Source organism: Protopterus annectens, chromosome 2.part0 (assembly GCF_019279795.1).
Source record: "Protopterus annectens isolate FY-2018-M chromosome 2.part0, PAN1.0, whole genome shotgun sequence".
In the NCBI taxonomy this organism is placed as follows: Eukaryota; Metazoa; Chordata; order Ceratodontiformes; family Protopteridae; genus Protopterus; species Protopterus annectens.
The window spans coordinates 182,077,519-182,091,206 of NC_056728.1; positions in this window are offsets into that span (position 1 = coordinate 182,077,519).

Genomic DNA, 13,688 nt, shown 5'->3' on the forward strand with positions numbered 1-13,688 from the left:
CATGTGCTGTTTGTCCAGTCTGATAGTCGTGTTCAAACACACTACCGTGGCACACATGACGGTGGACATCTGCCTAAGGTGTGCAGCCCATGTACATCTTCACTGGCTATGCTGCCTCTGCAGTGGTGACAATTGTCTGTCTCCGACAGGGCTGTCACAGGTAGGCACAGCATGCAGTGATGTGTGACAATGCTTACACCCTCCACTGTGCTGTACACTAGCACTGCACACACAGTACAGCACACATGTCATTTATCTGCAGTGCCTGGGACCTGCCTCCATGCCCTACACGCCTGCCATTCCAGATTGTACACAGATCATACCTCCCAGGCACATACCTGGACTGCAACACACACGGGTGGGTGGTTCCCACACCACACCGTGATTTACACACATACTGTATATTCCCATGACACATTGCATCATAGGTAGTCCATGTTCAGATACCCATGTTCGTGGGTCACGCACATTGTGACACGCGACAGTGAATACACTGTACACCACAGGTTACATGCCGGTCAGGTTGGCATACTGTACATTGCACCTAGGACAGTTGCTACTGCTATGTATTGCCAGCAACACGCCCTTCCCTAGTATGGACTCCCATGTACCCACACATGCTTGGCCATGCAGTACATAGCTGGGTGGCACATTACACGACACATACCATACCTACACTACCGTCAGCATGCACTAAACCTCGATGTGTCTGTGTGCTAGGCCAACACACCTGCCCCCTCTGTTTGCTGAACATCCATGCTTACCATCCCTGCTAGCCACACCCTAAAGACACAACCATAGCAGCATGCATGGTACATACACACTACAGCCGGTATTACTGACATCCACTGACAGTGGTAGTTGATGGCATGGCACCCCGTACGATGGACAGTCTACATGCCTATGCCAACACTGATCACAGTGCACTTCTGCTACATTTACACACTGGTAGGGACCATGATATTCCACACTGAGACATGGTGGTACTGGCCTTTTCACAGACGCCACAGTGGTATTCCTGTTCCATGCACACGTTGTATGGGCACATGTGCAGGCTGTTGCACGGTAGTTATGTTCACCTGTGTCTTGTGTGTCACTTGACAGTCATGGTGTGTCCTGATGGTGCATGACATACTCCACAGCTAGCTACCTACACATGACTGCCAGACATTGCAGTGTGGGCCCTCACGCAGTGTGGTGGTATGTCTCTGCTGTTTGACTACATCCACATTCAATGCAGCATACCACGGTCATGCAGGCATTGACGACACAGATGTTGCTGTCATCGTGCCTGCCAATGGGGTACCTACCAACAATACACACTCTCACTACAGGGTTCCAGTCCTTGGCTGGACATTGTATTAACCCTGTGGACACATACATAGTACTGCCATGCACATGTTATGTCCGGGAACACAGTCCCGATGTCACCTCAAACCGCCCGTAGTTGTTGTATCCCGCCAACCTGGCTGTTACATGTCTCTGCAGCAGCACACGTCAGTGACTGCTAGCCCATTCATGTACGTTGTGCACCCTGACCACCACACTACCACATCTATCACACTACACATGGATGGTACTGCATTGCACGTATGGGGCTGCATCTCTACACCCATGACTGGGCCATTCAGTATGGCACTGGGCCACATCTTGACATACATGCTTCACACACTCATTGACTACCTGCATGCCTTTCCTGGCACCCTTGTTGGGCTTCTGCGCCACAGCACACCACATCCCATGCTGGCCACCTGTCATATTATTGCATGGGTGGTTGGGGTGGTACAGAGGGTATCACATCAGACATGATCCGCTCTTTGGCCTTCAGCACCATTCCACTTTATGCTATTGCCAGTGTACACATCCAGCATCACATCGTACCCTGTGTATCGGGATGTTACGCCATGTGCCTTCTGTACAGTTCACACAGTGGTGCAGGCATATCATGCTAACTACAACAAGTCAGGGACGTGTGACATTGCACGGTCCTCAGACATGTGGCCCCTCATGCTCAGTATTTGCATACATACACTACCTGCTGTCACACAGTACTGTACATTTTATTTATTATTTATTTATTTATTTATTTTATTTTACATTTGTTTACCGGGCTAGTCTAACTGGATACATGTCCATTTTCAGTAGAGGCCCGGGGAGAAAAGCTCTTAGGTAAATACAGCTAAATTAACAAATTTCTGAGAGTTAAGCATATAAACAAAATCAATACAAAAAATACAAGCAAAAACAGACTGATTTACAGGATAAATTCTAACAATTCAAAGTAAATTGTCAGTATAGAATTCACTCTTAACAGTAGATGCAGTTCATATGGCAGAACCAAAAAACAATTTTTTTTTTTTTTTTTTTTTCTGAAGGAAAAGAAGGGAAGATCAGAGTTTAGGGTGACTATAGAGCTAGTCAGGTTTGGAACAGTAACATAGCCAGTGAGATTTGAGATATACTTTCAGATTGTTTTGAAAATGGATAGTGAGGGAAGTGTAGAAATGTCATTTGGTAGAAGATTCCAGGCTTTCCCTACTGTATTAGAAAAAGAGAGTCACCGGCCTTGTTGTTTGTTTTGGTAGAACTAGCTAAGAGTTTATGTGAAGACCTAAGGGAATCTAGGTTCTTGTAGGGAGTGATTAGTGTGGATAGAGCTGGTGTTTTGGATGGTGTGTAAAGGGTTTTGTGAGCTATAGTTAGTTGATTGAATTTGATTAGGTTCTGTAGTTCAAGCCAGCCTAGCTGTTTTAAATTGAGGCAATGATGGGTTCAAATGGGTTTCCTGTGGCAAATCTGGCGATGTTATTATAGGACCTTTCCAGTTTGCTGAGGTTGTGTTTAGATAGTTTAGTAAAGATGGGTGAGGCATATAGAAGAGGAGATATTAGATGTGTGTGTGCTATTATTGTACGAGCAGAGGGTAGGAGAAAAGATTTAATCTGATACAGGGTGCCCAATTTTTTATTAACTGATTTTATAGTATTGTTTATATGTATATCGAAGTTTAGTTTATTGTCGATGGTGACTCCTAGTAGTTTAGTGGTAGCTTCAGGAGATATAATAGTCTTGTTGATAGAAGTGACTGTGAAATCCAATGGGGGGTATTTGCTGGTGGGAGAGAATAGAAGGAGTTTAGTCTTTTTGGGGTTTAAGAGAAGGCATCTGTGAGTAAGCCATTTCTCTACTGTGTTGAAGACTTGTTGGGTAAGGTATAGGAGGTCTGAAGAGGATGAGGCTGAGCATATAAGTGTAGAATCATCTGCATATTGTATACATGAGGCTTGAGGGATGGCTAGGTGGAGGTCATTGATGAAAATGGAAAGAGTAGAGGTCCAAGGATGGATCCTTGGGGACACCGAGGTTGACTGGTAAGTGGGTAGAGAGGGACTTGTGCCATAGTACTGCCTGCTGTCTATTGTCAAGGTAGGACTGGAACCACTGTATGGAGGATGTGTCAAGTGATAGGGATTTTATTATGGTAATAAGAATTTGGTGATTCACCATGTCAAAGGCTTTAGATAAGTCAATGAATAGGGCAGAAGAGAGTTTGTTTAGACTACGGTGTGTTTGTTGATAGTATCTGTGAAGGAGAGAAGGGCAGTGGAGGTACTATGTGAAGGTCTAAAACCATGCTGGCAGTTAGCTAGAAGGTTATTTTGTGTTAAGTGTTGAAGCAGTTGTTTGTGGATGCATTTTTCCATAATCTTAGCTAGAGGTGAGAGGAGGGCAATAGGTCGATAATTGGAAAGCTCGGTAGATTGGCCACCTTTGTGGAGGGGGATAATATGGGAGATTTTCCATATAGAAGGGATATAGCTTTCAGTAATGGTTCTGTTGATCAGGATTGATATTGGGAGGGCAATGGCTTTAGCAGCTAGTTGCAGAAATTCTGCAGGTAGTTGGTCTGCTGAGGGAGAGCATGGTTTCAATTTCTGAAGGAGGGTAAGCACATATGATGTAGGGACGGGGTGAAGTTGAAAGGAGGGAGAACAGTTTGTTTTTTTAGTAGGTAAAGTGAAGTTCTGAGGTGAGAGCTGGCTAGCTAGTGTTTGTATAGTGTTAGTGAAGAATGTGTTAAAATCATTAGCTATATTTATTGAAGTTTTGTGTTCAGTATTTTGAGGGCTAGGAGTGGTTGATTTTCCTGGGTGGAGTAGTTGCCTACATATACCACTTCTACATACCTGGCAGCATTCTAGCTCATCCTACTCATGTTGCTGACACCCATACAGGTGTCAGTGTGGCAGATATATCATGTAGATATCATTGCATCAGTTACATCACACATAGTGCATACACATCACCTTTGCATACTGACAGTCATGCGGTGTGTATCACATGGATACTGTCCCTATACAGGCATATCACGTTGTACATGGTTGATGTACACACACATGGCCCACATGGTGCTGTGGTTACCATATTACACCATGGCGTGGGTACACATGTGCAGGACCACGCATTTCTGGACCGTATGTCTGGCTGATACCTTGGGTGCCCTTGTACCAGTGCCATACACACATGTACACGCATAAGCCGTGTTACAATAACACGTGGTGTACCTTACACAATGGATACAACGTTACATGTCTCAGTATAGTCATGCTGTGCTCTCTACCCAGCTCAGACAGTTTACATATGCAAATGACAGTCATGTAACACATCTGTGCTCACCTGCATGCCACTAACACAGGGGTGTAATCTACTCTGCCATGGGCCATGTTCTCCGCAGTACTGATGCATGTAGTACTCCTACATGGCGTTTGCAGTGGGCAGGGTGGAGGAGCAGTCCTGCATGTGTGCACACATGCCACATTGCTCAGCCCGGGTGTCTGTGTGACATCCACAGACTGGACACACACCATGCTGTGGGACATAGGTCCTGTGCACATCCCACAGGAGCACACTGTGTCACTAGTCATGTGATAGCTTCCTTGCTGGTAGGGTGACACAGACCCATGGTACCACCACGGCGGACGTACTGTATAGACATGACAGTTGACATCCAGTTCTGCCGTTCAGTGGACACTACCATGGGGGGGGTCAGTACTGTGTACATTGCACATGTGTTTACACACGGCTCTGCTGGACATCATTGTGGCACACATTGCACCTGCTATGGAACGTTTGGACATGGTCACTTGCTGTTCCCTCCATTTCGGATACCTATTCTGCTACTACATTGTCCCATATGTGCAGGCCATACATATCTTGTGTATGTACATAACATTAGCCTCTATCATGCCTGCTATGCCTGTGCTACTCTCTATCATTTGTGCACATATCCATCATCCCAGCTTTGCATTACACATAATTGACATAGTCGCCTACTGCGTGGGATACGTGCACGCCGTGCGCACATTCCGTATGACATCGATGGTATATGCCCGCACATGTGTGCTGTGACACTATACATACATGTCCTATCCCCTGCTGTGGCACTTCATTGTTGGATATCCACTGCCAGCATCAGCGTGGGTGGTGGCATTGTTCTGTGTTTGCAACCCCTATGGCAGACCTGGGGTACGGTTACCACCTGTGCCACTTTGCAAGGGACAGCCCTCCTTGGGCAGTTGTGTCCTGACAAAATATATTACAAATGGCAAATGTCCTGAGATTGTAGGACATCACTATATGCCATTCTTATGTAAGAGTTGCATCACATACTTATTTATGTATGTACATTCCTAAATGTTACAAGACACACAATAAGCAACTTAACTGCTACAAGACTACAGTTTTCTTTATGCAAAAGAGTAGAGTTCTAACCTTTGTACTGACCATGGGTATGTGTCCACCTGTAACATCTGATGTGTGTCCCAAAGATTTCCCACTTTGGCCATTTGAAAAGGTGGCAAGCCGAACCTGGGGTTATCCCGGGTGTGCACATGTTGTCCCACTGCTGTGCACACGTTGTCCACAGTCGTTGGTATGCTGCCGCTTTAGCATTACATATCCAACCTTCGCCTCTCTCTGCCTGATGGACAGGTATCTTTACCTACACACACCGTTCACATACTGTACAGATTCGTCATACATATCGTGCGTTACACACCAGTACATGTCGTGGGTTCGACATACCTTTCCGGCCTTTTGTTCTGGGTTTGTCTCTATTCCCTTGTTTCTCCTTCTCTATTCGTGTTAGTTCGGTATGAACATACCGTCTGACTATCCAGGGAGTCTTCCTTATATTCGTCGTCACCTGAGGCATGTGTGTTAATCAGGCCAATAGCTGTTCCTCGGTGTGTACTTATGCGCATATCGGTGGTGATCCCCCTTCCTTTCGTTCGTTACGCGTCGGCACTAGCCCATGGTTCTTTCCTCGTGGCCGTTGGTTATTTGCAATACCTTCGTGAGGATGGTATGTATTGTATCATGTTTGTGTGACTGCATCCGCTATGTGTGGTGTCGGGCACATTTCGCTGTGGTGTTAGCCGTGGATTGTGTGTGTTGAGTATGGTATTGTGTTCGACATGTGGGTCCCCGTGTCCTGGAGGCGTCTGTCGATGGCGTTGTGCATTCAGATGTGTTACATAGCTGTTATTTTCCTGTACATAGTGGATGCAGGGATGCATCAGCCGCTGCTAGTGTTTCCCAGGAGCTTGTTGTGGGTATGCCGCTGTCATTCACTGCCTGTATGTGTTTGCTACGGTTTTAGCTGTTATCCCTTTGATATGTGCAATGGGGTATATCTGCGGATGTGGGTGACGGGTACGGGGTGTGAGTCTTGCATTTATACATACCAGATATGCTTGTGTGTGTGCTCCATCCCTGCTTGGGGAGCTGCGGGTTACCTGTCTGTTGTTCCGGGAATGTTTGTTTGGTTGATGTCGTCTGCTGTCGGTATCGCCTGCATGTGTGCTTCCTGCACGTATTCCTCCTTCACATCAGTTATATATCTGCGGATGTTCGTCCGTGCCTACTATCCATTGGCATTTTGTCGCTGATAGTTACGGTGAATGTGGTCCTATACTTGGGGCGGCCTGTATGCTACCGGTAGCCTCCTATTCGTGTGCCGCTTGCTTACACACCGCGGTATTTACGGGACCGTAGGTGTTCACAATCGGTGCCGGGATAGCACATTCGTATTTTCGCCGTACATGCCTGATGCTGTGTTATGTTGGCGACGGACCGTGTGGAGTCTACCTTATGGCCGCCATACCTACGGTCATGGTTTGTACATGCGTCCTTTGCATCTCCTGTTGGCTATGGCCCTGTGGTACACTTTGGGACATTTCCGCTTTGCATCATTTTACATCGCCACGTGCATAGCCACTGAGGAGATGTCAGTACTACTTTGTGGGTACTGCTGTACATACGCCTATGGTTCCTGTACTGTATGCCTACGCCTGTTATTACACTCCGCCTGTGACATGTCATCTACATACACAGTTTACAGTGGCACACACATTACACACACACAGCGGAACACACGACAACCTCACCTCACACACACACATATTGCCGCCATGGCTGTCAACCTTCTATTTCCAGAGTGAGGAACACACACAGTAGTAATGTGAAACAAATGGGCATAATGTGGAACACATAGTAATGGCATAGTGACAACTTCAGCTAAGTAGGTCATAGGTTGATTATAATATGCTGATTTACTTACAGTGAAGAACCTTTACTGACTTACTATGAGTACATTCTATTTACCAGGATGTCATTTATATACATTCCTAACAATGGATGTTTGACAGACATTTTCAATGTGGAACTTGGAGGAACTGCGAGGAACATGAACTGTTTTACACCCCAAATGAGGTAATCCTCATAATGTTGTACACTTCACTGGTATGCTTTCCGCCGCACCGATGGTTGAACACAATACCTCGTTGGCTACGACGCCGGTGGCGGCGTGTATCTCCACACTCATATCCTATGGATATGACACGCACATATCTAGGGTTGCCACCTTTTCAAATACCCAAAGTGGGACATTGTCTGTAGAAACGTCAGATTTTGCATGCAAACACATACCCACGGCCAGTACAAAGGACAGCAATTCACTTTTTTGACAGAATACAAACCTGTAGCATTACAGTTGCTTATTCTGTTTATTATCATATTTAGATGTTTCTTCTACAAAATCACTGTTTTATGCAACTAATATAGAAATTATGGGAAATAGTTTTGTCCTACAATCTCAGGACATTTGCCATTTTGTCAATGTTTTTGCAGGACACAACTGCCCAAAGGGGACTGTCCTCACAACGGACAGGTGGTAACCCTACACATATCCCGTTACTGTACCGTGGACTGGTGACCATCCCGACACACGGATATGTATTGATGCAGGTTAACATTTCCATGGCTGGCGTTACCTGCCCTGCCCACCCTCCAGGATGATCGGGTTGTCGGTCACTATGTTTACTATGTGGTGATTTCGCCTTACTTATCTGTGAACTTGCATCCCTGGGTTCCATATTACCCTGTTGTACTTTATATCTGTGTATGCATATATTTCTACATGTGTACTGATATGTATTTCCGTATCTGTGTATGCACATGAGTACATATGTGGTCGACTTGCGGCGATAGTGGCAGCATACGGCTACGCCGTGTGCTGTAGAACCGGCGTGCGTTGAGGTGTTGGCGTTCCATGCTCTGCTGGCTATTGGGTGTGCAGTGTTTGGGCGGTGCCTTTGTTGGAGTCACACATACGTCCACACATACGGTACACATTACGGGCGGACAGGTTTGTGTGGCGTCCATTTTACTGTGTGTGCAGGTCAGGAGGTGTCAGTCCATGGGGCCTACACTATCAATGTATGTGCTATGCGCTCCCTCTTTGCCAGGGCGTAGGCATATTGGGTACGCCTCTGTCTACCTACTGGGGCTGGCTCAGTGTGTCCATGGCGCTGAACGCCCTGTGCCTGTGCTTGCCCTGGCAGTTGTGGCGGGCTTGGTGGCCCTCCGGCATTATGTCCCTGCAGCAGCTGTTTCCGCAGAATCATATTGTGTAGCATACAACATACTATGAATATGTGGGCACTTGTGCCTGGAGAGTACTGCAAGGCTCCACCGGATGTATCCAAGCACTGGAACCGTGATTTCAACATCCTGAACACACGCTCTATGATTATTCTGGTTTGTGCGTGTGCCTCATTATGGCGTTCTTGCATGTGTGTGTGTGCATTTCTGATGGGTGTCATCAACCACGGCTCCAGTGCGTAGCCAGCATCCCCACAAGGTGACCTTGTGTGATGTCCCCTGGCGAATACCTGATACAGCTGTGAGGCATGCCAGATATGGGAGTCGTGGTAGCTTCCAGGGCTGCCAGCACACACATCCATAATAATGCCCTGCGCATTACACGACCTGGCAATTGATGGAGGGGTATCCCTTGCGGTTTATGTAGCGTCTACCCTGCTCCCGGTGGTGACTTAATTTCTATGTGCGCACAGTCTATCGCACCCAGGACCTCCGGTATTGTGCCACATGGTGGAAGCGGCGATATTGCTAGCCAACTCCTCCTGAGATGTGGGGTAATTTATGTGCTCATGGGCATGTGGTAACATGGCATCCAGGAACTGGTGTAGTACCCTGGATGCTGATGCCTGTGAGATGCCCATTATGTCCCCGGTTGGCCTTTGAAAGGTACCTGTAGCCAGTATTCGCAAGCTCACACATACCTTTGTGTCCACTGGGATGGGCTCCCCTCTGTTGTCTCTTGTTCTCAGGCGCCGCACAGCTCCACTATTCGCTGTCACGTTCCCCCGACGACCCTGTAGCGGCCTACTATCTCCAGGTCTCGCAGCCCCTGGTAGGTCACCCTTGGTCTGAACACTCTCCTTCTCCTGTGAGGCCTACGGTCGTTGTCGGCACCACCCTCCGCAACTCCGTCTGTCTCTGCCACATACCTATGCATCACGGCCACCGCGGCACCCCGCATATACATATTAAAAGTTCCCATCTGTTTACACCCTACGGTGCGGCATTTGGGAAATCGCTGTGTGTTGTGTGCATTCACATTTAATACTGTTGTGCTGTATACCCGGTGATGTCATTGGGTGTGTCTGTGCGGCCGTATCCACGGATTATTTCCGTGGTTTTACGCTTGCAGCTGCAACGGTACTGCCTGTAGTGTTACATTACAGTTGCCTGCATTGCCTTCGCCTGGCATCTTACATTACTGCATCCTGCAGGCACATGGCATATGATGCATTTTATCTGCAGCCGCAGTTATGCTACCTCTGTACTTGGCTGTGCTATTTCGGTTCTTTGCTCTTTGCATTTCTACTACATCCCCTACTATCTTTGCACTCATATGCCTCCCCTTTCCCGTTATGCAGGAGTCTGCATGCAGAGTTATCAGCTGCCGGCGTTTGCCCTTCCTGCATTGATTGGTGTTAATTGCTCATTACGGATCCATTTACACTGCTTCCGCATTTCCTCGTATTCTCCGCATTACCTTCCTATATCCGTGGTTGTTGCCGGTGAGGCCGTCACATGACTGGTTTAGGGAACGTAGTCATCCTCGTGCACATGCATTTATACGCGCATTCTGTACTCTCAGCGCATCTATTTCCTAACACGCCAGTCCTGATGCTGTGATGTGCATTGTACAGCCCAGATTTGCTGACCTCCAATATCCTTCCTCCTACAGTGGCACACCCTCTGTGGTTGACATGTATCTCGTAGGCCACTCCTCGGTGTAGTACCGCTACGCCGCTTGCTCCATCCTTACGCCGGCGCCGTTTTTGCAATTCACTATTATCTGCCTCATTTGCATGGAATTGACTACTAATACATGGTTACGGCGCCTGACACCGCCACCACTCCTTGACAACCATTGCGCTGGGGTTGCAGCTTTACATACATACTATGGTGTGTGGTGGCTGTGCAGCTGATTTGTGTTCTACTGCTCTTTTAGGACATTGTCATATTATTTCATTGCTTTACAACTTCTGTGCACATATCCTGGGGGTCTGCTGTTCTTTCTACATACGTGCCATTTATGTCATTTTTTACATTTTGTGCATATTTTCTTTGGACATTCTCGGTGCCTTTCCACATTGGCATATTGCACCTATATGATACCTGACTTTGACAGCCTTCCGTTACTCCTCCGGTATGTTTGGGTAAATGTAAACCGTTTTTTTTGGTTTACATTGCCGCGTTCTTACGCTTACGCCGCGCCACTTCGTGGATCGCTATTTGCCCTCATTTGCATGGTGCAATACCACACACAGTGTGTTTTGCATACCTACGCCGGGCGGGACGGTCCGCGACGGTAGTGCACGTGGAATTCATTCATACCTGAATCGCTAAGCAGCCATATTTGGCGTTATAACGCCGACGCTATGCTGGCGCCTCGCGCAAGGTTCATGAATCCCGGGGTAAGTGTATTTTGCCTTAGTGTTTCACTTGCTGACTTTCCCTAGTATCTGTTTTATTAAGGGTCATTATGTGTCCATAACCTACATGATATATCAGCCCAGCAACTATAATATTAGTCTTAACCATTCAGTACTTTGATAAACTGTTTCCAGCAGCAACCAGAATAACCTTAAAACATTTTTACATAAGCTGAGGTCCGTGAAACAGATGCAATTGATGTTTTAATTGCAATTTTTTTTAGTAACAAATTATACATTTTTCTGGCAGCTGTAATCATTTTCTTGGCAAGAGTTAAGCATTCCAAAAGCTAAATTACATTTTTGTTGACAGACAGAGACAGGTTATCATAAATTATTTGGATTCACATTCTGAATGACAGCACAAGCCAGAGTTTTTCCAGACATTTGCTTGTTTACCAACAATGAGGGCATGCTGACCCAACCATAAGTCGTACACGGACCGTGTAAGAAAGCAGGGGGCATGTCCGACTGCCGAGCAGTCTAAATGTCCACGCCCCTGCAAGTGTTTGAAAAGTAAAAGCAAATACTCAAGAGCGAGTCCGCTCAAATGTCCCTGCACCCAACACCATACTCCCTGATATTGTAAACCCCCATCACAGTTATAAAAAGCAAAACATTAAAATTTATTTTTTTAAATCCCCAAAATAGCTGCCCGTATTTGCTCGTGTGTGCGCAGGTGTGCCCATTGCTTAGCTAGAGTTTGCAATCCTGACATGGAAGAGCATAAGAAAGAATGTTTATGCAAATCACACCAAATAGCAATAGCGTAATGGTAGAGTGTTTGCTTAAAGAAGAGGCATTCATGGTTCGAGTCCCACCACTCCCCTTTGTATTTATTTTTAAATCAGTATATGAAATGATACCAGACAAATATGTGTAAATAGTACTAAAACGCAGTGAAATGGCCAATGTATCAGTGAACAAAATAAATATTTTAAATGATCCTGATATATAATTGCCTGCAGTTAAGCAGCACTTCACCCAGTGCAATAGAGTTGCCCATAGTTTAATAACGGTTAACCCAGTGCAATAGAGGTGCCCATAGTTTAATAACAGTTAACCCAGTGCAATAGAGGTACCCATAGTGGAATAGCGCTTTAACCAGCGCAATGTGTTTTCGCGGATGTGGGCGCCAACCAGGGCACCGTAGGGCACCGAGGAGCAACATAGAGCAAAGTTGCTTAAATGCAGCCACACCCCCCTAGCCTCTCTGGACAGTATGAAAATAAAATGAATAGCAAGGTTCGAATCCAGGACTCTGTGCATCACAAGCAAAGTACAAAACCACTAAGCCATAACAATTTAGAGGAAACAGCCACTGTTAACATACATATACTTACTAATGGTAGTTTAACCATTACTAAGCAGGTCTCCAGTCAGCCGAGAATTTCAAAAAATGGCCAATCACAAAAAAGTGCGGGAAATGCGGCATATTTAAGCCCCATAGGCAGGAATACACACCATAACTAATAGTAGCTCACATCTGCAGTTAAAATGGCTGGTGTCAGAGAAGGAACACGCTTCCGAGCGCAACATTGGGGCATCGAGGAGTCGAAATACATAGTTTGGCTCCTTGTCCACCGTCATGAGTCAAGACTCCTGCAGGGCTAGTTCCAAGGGACAGAGTAAAAGGCAGAGGCTTGGAATCGGTTAGCTCATGACCTCACCAGTGCCACAGGCATTCCTCGGACTGGTGAGAAGGTCCATCACCACCATGCAGATCTGAAGAGATGGAAGCAGAACCGCCTGAATCAATGGATACAGGAGGCCCGTGGGATGCAGAATGCCCCACAACTGAGTATGTAGCCATGGAATGCAGTATGTAAGAATTGATAACTGAGTAGGTATAATGGATAGGTATGTCTCAATATCCCTTCATTTACTTTACAGCTGCAGGTGACCGTGCTGCGAATCAGCAAGCCTATGCTGATAGGCTGCTAAGGCTGTGCCACCAGGCAGGTTAGTGATTATTCTGCATATATTGTTATATAAAATATGGGAGAGAGCATGAAAGAAAGTGTTGTAGTCCAATAATACAGCCATAAAATTGCCTGAATAAGCCCTCTGCATGTACTGTCAGATAACAATGTCAGAGAGGCAGAAAAAGAGTGTAGTAACCCATTAAGAAAGGTAACATATGTCTGGAATACTATCTCTGCAGGCACTGTCATATAAAATAAGTGAGTGAGCCTGAAAAAAGAGTGTTCTACCCTATTAATAAAGGTATAATGTGTCTTGAACATGTCTGCCATATGCACCGTTAAAACAAATAAAGGAGTGAGCTTGTGGAAAAGTGTGTAATGCTATTAATAAAGG